The sequence below is a fragment of the Schistocerca piceifrons genome, chromosome 7 (genome assembly GCF_021461385.2).
Source record: "Schistocerca piceifrons isolate TAMUIC-IGC-003096 chromosome 7, iqSchPice1.1, whole genome shotgun sequence".
NCBI classification, from domain to species: Eukaryota; Metazoa; Arthropoda; class Insecta; order Orthoptera; family Acrididae; genus Schistocerca; species Schistocerca piceifrons.
In genome coordinates this window covers 272588720-272596448 of record NC_060144.1, presented here as the reverse complement: position 1 = coordinate 272596448, position 7729 = coordinate 272588720, and the positions used below count along the sequence as shown (strand labels likewise).

Genomic DNA, 7729 nt, shown 5'->3' with positions numbered 1-7729 from the left:
GCCTGCAGAACGTGCTTTTCCTGGTCAGGCGTACGAGCAACACGTGATGTCAACAGTCTGTGGGACTACGAATCCTTATTTTCCCTTTATTATTATTTCATCCCCATACTGGTGGGGAAGGGGTGGGGGGTTGCTGTCTGCAGTACAGTCAACCTGCTCTTCAACCGAGAGACAAAATAACAAATGCAGACAGCCGGCTGGTGTGGCTGAGCGGTTCTAGGCGCTTCAGTCTGGAACCGCACGACCGCTCCAGTCGCAGGTTCGAATCCTGCATCGGGCATGGATGTGTGTGATGTTTATGTAGGTCTATGTTCTAGGGGACTGATGACCTCAGATGTTAAGTCCCATAGTGCTCAGAGCCATTTTTTGAACAAATGCAGACGAAGAAAAACACAGACGTAATGGAGTTATTTACAAATGAATTTAAACGTTCTGAAGGAGAAATTTGTGGATGTTTTTATGTATGAGATGGGGCTTTCTTCGTATTCTGTTACAAATAATGATAACAAAAGGTAAAAAAGCGAAAAACAATTAGAGTACTTTAAAATAAGAAGCAAAACATTGCTGTTAAAAAGAAGCACATCACTGTCATTAAAAGTGAAAGTACCTGCTCTGGGATAGGCAAGCCGTTGTTGGAATGGAAAAAACAAGCTAGTCGTTGAGGAGGGTAGGAGAGTGGTGGTATAAGGGCTGAGCGCAGATGCGTGGTATCCATGGAGTAGGAGTGGCTGTTGGGAGACAAGAGATGAGGAGTAAATAGGGGTATCGGTGAGACAACAATTTGAAGGGGAAAAGGGGATAGGGAAAGAGGGGAGGAGTGGGAGAGACGTGGGTACAGAAATATGAGGAGGAGATGGGCAGCAAGCGCTGTTGAGGTGGACCGTGTGGGGTTGATTTGATGGGTAAATAGTAGCGACGGTGTTCATTATCTGAGAGAAGGGGATGGTTGAAATTTCTTTGGGAAAGTGTATGGAGGATGAGTAGGTGTAGGGTTGCTGGTATGCTGGTTGCTGGTTGGTAGAGGCGCGACAGCGTACTAGGATTGGAAAGTAGAGGAGAAACTATAGAATAATTGGAGTCGAGTGTGTGGATGTGTAGGTCGTTCGGACGTGTTCATTGTGAGGGAGGTGAGGTGGGAATTTGATGAGTTCGTAAGGGTGCCATATGGGGGAAGGTAAACGGATGCGTTCAGTATTTTTTAATAAGGCTGTCCGGCAATACCAATGTCGATCCTCTGCCCCACCCCTTGGGGCAATCTTAGATTGGAACATCCTACTGTTATTTTAGAATCGGTTTCTACAGGAAAAAACATGAAGAGAAATCAAATAAAAACCGAACTTCAGCTACAACGGGACCATGGAATGGTTACATTCGAAAGGAATCACCAGTTGCGTTAAAACATTTAACCCACTGGAAGAAGAGGCGTTTAATTCCTGTTTCGTAGAACGCTGCCGGCCGCTGACGGATCCACAACGGCATCCACTCTTGCATGTCCTCGTCCGGCAGGAACCGACGTTTACACATGTCTTTCTTCAGGTCGCCAAAGATGTGAAAATCACAAGGTGAAAGATTCAGGCTGTATGGAGGACATTGTAATGTTTCCCAACCAACTTCAGCCTTCGTCCGATTGTCAGTGTGGTGTCAGGTGCAATTGTGCAACAGGATGATACCGTCCGACAGCATTCCTGGATGCTTTGATTCTATGGCGTGTCGAAGTTTCTGCGAAGGGTCTTCATAGAGCTGTGCATTGATTGTAGACCTTACTCGAGGAACTCGACGAGCAGCGGAAGCATACTGTTGGACGATAACGCCCGCTCCCACACTGCCAATCGGACGGAGACTATGATTCAGCGAAATGGTTGGCACTGCAAGATTCGTCTCGTCTCCCAGTGGGGAAAAAAAATGGTTCAAATGGTTCTGAGCACTATGGGACTTAACATCTGAGGTCATTATTCCACTAGAACGTAGAACTACTTAAACCTAACTAACCTAAGGACATCACACACATCCATGCCCGAGGCAGGATTCGAACCTACGACCGTGGCGTTCGCGCGGTTCCGGACTGAAGCGCCTAGAACCGCTCGGCCACAACGGCCGGTGTCTCCCAGTGGAATAAATGACTTAACGCGGGTGGCGATTACTTTTGATTAGAACCATTCTTTGGTCCTGCTGTGGCGCGTGATCGGTTTTCATTTGACTGCCCCTTATACATAAATATGCTTAACTTTTGTATGCAACACTTTTGTCGTTGCCTGATAGATGGTACTGCAATTGATAAATAACACAGCTGAGTTCCAAAACGTTATTATCTCGAGATAAATGCATTGTATCATATCCTTAAAACTGACATGTATGGCAAACGACTCAGTATTTTACAGTTTTCTCCGTTTAACTGTTTCGAAACATTCATTCATTCATTCATTCATTATTTTATTTGATCTTATTGCGTGCAAGTCGTCCTTCATTTGTTAAATACGTTCCTTCATAGCGTGACTGCAGTATTAGCTGGAACGCAGGCTATTACGACAGAAGAGAAAACTAAAATGGTTTACCGTCACGGAGAATGTGGCAGAAACATCGGTAATGCTGTAACCCTTTATGCTGAACGTTTTCCTAACAGGGTGTCATCATGGGCTTGGTTTTGTCACCTCATTTGACAGCTCTCCTTCCAGGGAATTGCAACCACGCGAAAGGAACCGCCAAAGAACGGTTGCTGGTGAGATTAATGAAACTTTGGTATTAAAAATGGCTCTGAGCACTATGGGACTTAACATCTGAGGTCATCAGTCCCCTAGACTTAGAACTACTTAAAACTAACTTACCTAAGGACATCACACACATCCATGCCCGAGGCAGGATTCGAACCTGCGACCGGCGCGGTCGCGCGGTTCCAGACTGAAGCGCCTAGAACCGCTCGGCCACACCGGCCGGCACTTTGGTATTAGCTGCAGCTAATCATAACACCTATTAGTAGTCGAACATTAATTCGTTGTTCGCTAATTAGTGAGACTACTGTTTGTTGAATTTTGAAACGTAGAAAATATCGTCAGTTTCATATTTCTCTTCATTAGGAGCTTCATGGCAATGTTTTCCAGAACCAAGTAGCCTAACATTTTGCCAGTGATCGCTTCAGCGAATACAGAAATACCACAACTCGACTTTCACGAACAACGGTACGATTAATCGACACAACATGCGTTATTGGAATATGGAACCCCATTGGTTACGTCAAGTTGAACATCAGCGTCCGTGGAATGTGAATGTTCGGTGTGGAATAATTGATGACAAACTCATTGGTCTATTTTTTATCGATGGCACCTTAAATGGAAATCAACATTCTTGCAGAACGATCTTCCAGTCACGCTTGAAAATCTTCTCTTGGGCTTGCGACAATCGATATGATTTCAACACTATAGTTGTCCAGCACATAGTGCTGTAGCAGCGCAGGGAGTATTAGATCACGTGTGCAATCGCTGATGCATCCAAAAAGACAGTCCAGTGTACTGGCCTGCAAGACCGCCATATCTTACAAAAATGGCTCTGAGCACTATGGGACTCAACTGCTGTGGTCATAAGTCCCCTAGAACTTAGAACTACTTAAACCTAACTAACCTAAGGACATCACACACATCCATGCCCGAGGCAGGATTCGAACCTGCGACCGTAGCGGTCGTGCGGTTCCAGACTGTAGCGCCTTTAACCGCTCGGTCACTCCGGCCGGCGCCATATCTTACATCTCCTGACTTTTGCTTGGGGGACTACTTGAAGAGTGAAGTTTATAATGAAGTGCCAACAACACGCGGTAACATGATTGAGCGCATCACCGATATATGTCAGAAGATTACATCGAAAACACTACTCACTTGTGTCGAATCATTCCACGTGCGGATAAATAAGGGTATCGAAGTGAGCGGCGACATTTTTGATCACATGCTGAGAAATAATTTTTACAAAAAGCACCCCGTAGATGAGGAGCGAGAGGACACATTTCAGACAAGCTCTTCTCACGATACTGAACATGTCTGGCTTTCTTTTGCTGATCTAATGAATTTTTCTCAAGATAATACTGCTCTTGAACTCAATTTTGTTTTTTGTCAATTACAGCGTCACCTATCAGACAGCAAAAAATGTGTTAAATGCTTTTTTTTCCATAGAACCCGAATCTACAATAAAAATGGGACGTTCCCTTCTAACATTTCAAAGTTGCCCTCCGCCCAACCACTGCGGTGTTTCGAAATCATACAAACTTCAAGGGGATGTAGAAGGGGTCTTGGGGGAAAAATGAGGATAAAAACCCGTGTCCGGAAACGTCATCCAATGACTCTACAGAGTGTTCAAGTTGTAGACTCCGGCACCTATATACACATATGTAAATGGTGATAGTTGTTGAACTATGTGAAAAAAACGTAAATTAGTTACAAATTACCACGTGCACACTTTATTCATCATGTAAACGTGACTGTAGATTCCAGAATGAGATTTTCACTCTGCAGCGGAGTGTGCGCTGATATGAAACTTCCTGTCAGATTAAAACTGTGTGCCCGCCCGAGACTCGAACTCGGGCCTTTGCATTTCGCGGGCAAGTGCAAGGTTCGCAGGAGAGCTTCTGTAAAGTTTGGAAGGTAGGAGACGAGATACTGGCAGAAGTAAAGCTGTGAGTACCGGGCGTGAGTCGTGCTTCGGTAGCTCAGTTGGTAGAGCACTTGCCCAAGAAAGGCAAAGGTCCCGAGTTCGAGTCTCGGTCGGGCACACAGTTTTAATCTGCCAGGAAGTTTCGTGACTGTAGATATTTGGATTTAGGTTATGACATGTTCGATATGGCGCAGATGAATAGCGAAATTCTGCATGACCATTGATGCTATCGATGATCTCCTGAATGGCTGTTTTCAGTTCAGCAATGGTTTTGGGGTTATTGCTGTATACCTTGTCTTCAATATAGCTGCATAAAAAGAAGTCGGATGTATTCAGTTTCGGAGAATATGGCGGCCAATCGAGGCCCATGCCAGTGGCCTCTCGGTAGCCCAGAGCCAGAATGCAATACCCAAAGTGCTCCTCCAAGACATCAAACAATCTCCTGCTTCGATGGGGTAAAGCTTCGTCTTGCATGAACCACATCTTGTCAAAATCAGCGTCACTTTGCATAATGGGGATGAAATCATCTTCCAAAACCTTCACGTATTATTCGGTAGCCCCCGTGCCATCAAGGGATATCATACCGATTATTCCGTGACTGGACATTGCACACCACACACAGTCACCTGTTGAGGGTGAAGAGACTTTTCGGTCGCGAAATGCTGATTCTCAGTCCCCCAAATGCGCCAGTTTTCTTTATTAACGAACCCATCCAAATGAAAGTGGGCAAACTGTTTTCACAACAACGTCCTGTTTGTCAATTCTGTGAACAATAGTGTTGGCGAAACCGCTTTTCCGTGGCACTGGGGCTTAATAGCTGATGAATTTGAATTTTGGGTGGGAAGAGATGCAGGTCTTCAACAACAATATGTCGCAGTCTCTCCGGATTGATTCCCAACTGTTGTGTCTGATCGATTACCTGGGGCACGTCTTCGCGATGTTTTCAGGCATTTTCACCCCTTTTGGACGACTTACATTGCCAACACTGTCATTACGAACACTACACGTTCTCTCAAACTTGCGAATCAAATTCTTGATTGTTAGCACACTTTGACCGGTTGTCTTCAACATGAACTCAGTCGCAAACTTCCTTCGAGCCACAGCTGGGCTGTTATTGATCGCATAGTACGACCCCACTAGCTCTAGACCCTCAGGAACGCTGTACCACGTGCAAATGGCCGACAACAAGACACATGCGCATGCGCATGCTAATTCCCGTCATGCCCCGCGGCCAACCGTGCAATTTGAACGTCCTAACGCAAATCGTTCAGAAGTTACGACGATTTTATTTCATATACACTACTGGCCATTAAAATTGCTACAACAAGAAGAAATGCAGATGATAAACGGATATTCATTGGACAAATATATTATACTAGAACTGACATGTGATTACAATTTCACGCAATTTGCGTGCATAGATCTTGAGAAATCCGTACCCAGAACAACCACCTCTGGCCGTAATAACGGCCTTGATACGCATGGGGATAGAGTCAAACAGAGCTTGGATAGCGCGAACAGGTACAGCTGCCCATGCAGCTTCAACACGATACCACAATTCATTAAGAGTAGTGACTGGCGTATTGTGACGAGCCAGTTGCTCGGCCACCATTGACCAGACGTTTTCAATTGGTGAGAGATCTGGAGAATGTGCTGGCCAGGGCAGCAGTCGAATACTTTCTGTAACCAGAAAGGCCCGTACAGGACCTGCAACATGCGGTCGTGCATTATCCTGCTGAAATGTAGGGTTTCGCAGGGATCGAATGAAGGGTAGAGCCACGGGTCGTAACACATCTGAAATGTAACGTCCACTGTTCAAAGTACAGTCAGTGCGAACAAGAGGTGACCGAGACGTGTAACCAATGGCACCCCATACCATCACGCCGGGTGATACGCCAGTATGGCGATGACGAATACATGCTTCCAATGTGCGTTCACCGCGATGTCGCCTAACACGGATGCGACCATCATGATGCTCTAAACAGAACATGGATTCATCCGAAAAAATGACGTTTTACCATTCGTGTACCCAGGTTCGTCGCTGAGTAAACCATCGCAGACACTCCTGCCTGTGATGCAGTGTCTAGGGTAACCAGAGCCGCGGTCTCCGAGCTGAAAGTCCATGCTGCTGCAAACGTCGTCGAACTGTTCGTGCAGATGGTTGTTGTCTTGCAAACGTCCCCATGTGTTGTGACCCAGGGATCGAGACGTGGCTGCACGATCCGTTACAGCCATGCGGATAAGATGCCTGTCATCTAGACTGCTAGTGATATTAGGCCGTTGGGATCCAGCGCGGCGTTCCGTATTAGCCTCCTGAACCCACCGATTCCATATTCTGCTAACAGTCATTGGATCTCGACCAACGCGAGCAGCAATGTCGCGATACGATAAACCGCAATCGCGATAGGCTACAATCCGACCTTTATCAAAGTCGGAAACGTGATGGTACGCATTTCTCCTCCTTACACGAGGCATCACAACAACGTTTCACCCGGCAACGCCGGTCAACTGCTGCTTGTGTATGAGAAACCGGTTGGAAACTTTCCTCATGTCAGCACGTTGTAGGTGTCGCCACCGGCACCAACCTTGTGTGAATGCTCTGAAAAGCTAATCATTTGCATATCACAGCATCTTCTTCCTGTCGGTTAAATTTCGCGTCTGTAGCTCGTCATCTTCGTGGTGTAGCTATTTTAATGGCCAGTAGTGTAGTTCAACAATTGTCACCTTGTACAGACAGGGTGATTCCGTGACGAGGTTACAAACTTTCGGGCATGATGGAGAAAGATAGATGTATCAATTTGAGTTATGGGATCCTGGTCCGAAAACGAAGGAGTCAAAAGTTATAAGCGAAAATCCTTCTGATACCACTGACAGTAGAACGCATGTACCATTACTGTTGTTCCTGAGATTGTAGGGTAGGCAACTTTCATAGGTAGTAGAATGGACCAAAATAAGGAAAAATATATATATATAGCAAACGTGGGCTCTAAAATGTATACTTTAAAAGCTAGCTTCCCAGATGTGCATTTCAGAGCCCATGTTTATTGAACATTTTTTCTTCGTTTTGGTCCATATTATCACCTCAGAAAGTTGCCTA

General features: G+C 45.6%; 1 non-coding gene across 1 annotated transcript; it reads left to right on the top strand.

Annotated features, from left to right (window-relative positions):
- The first annotated feature begins 4675 nt into the window (after positions 1 to 4675).
- On the top strand, positions 4676 to 4750 carry Trnas-aga. Its single transcript has one exon. It is a non-coding gene; the product is annotated as a tRNA-Ser (tRNA).
- Positions 4751 to 7729: the final 2979 nt, after the last annotated feature.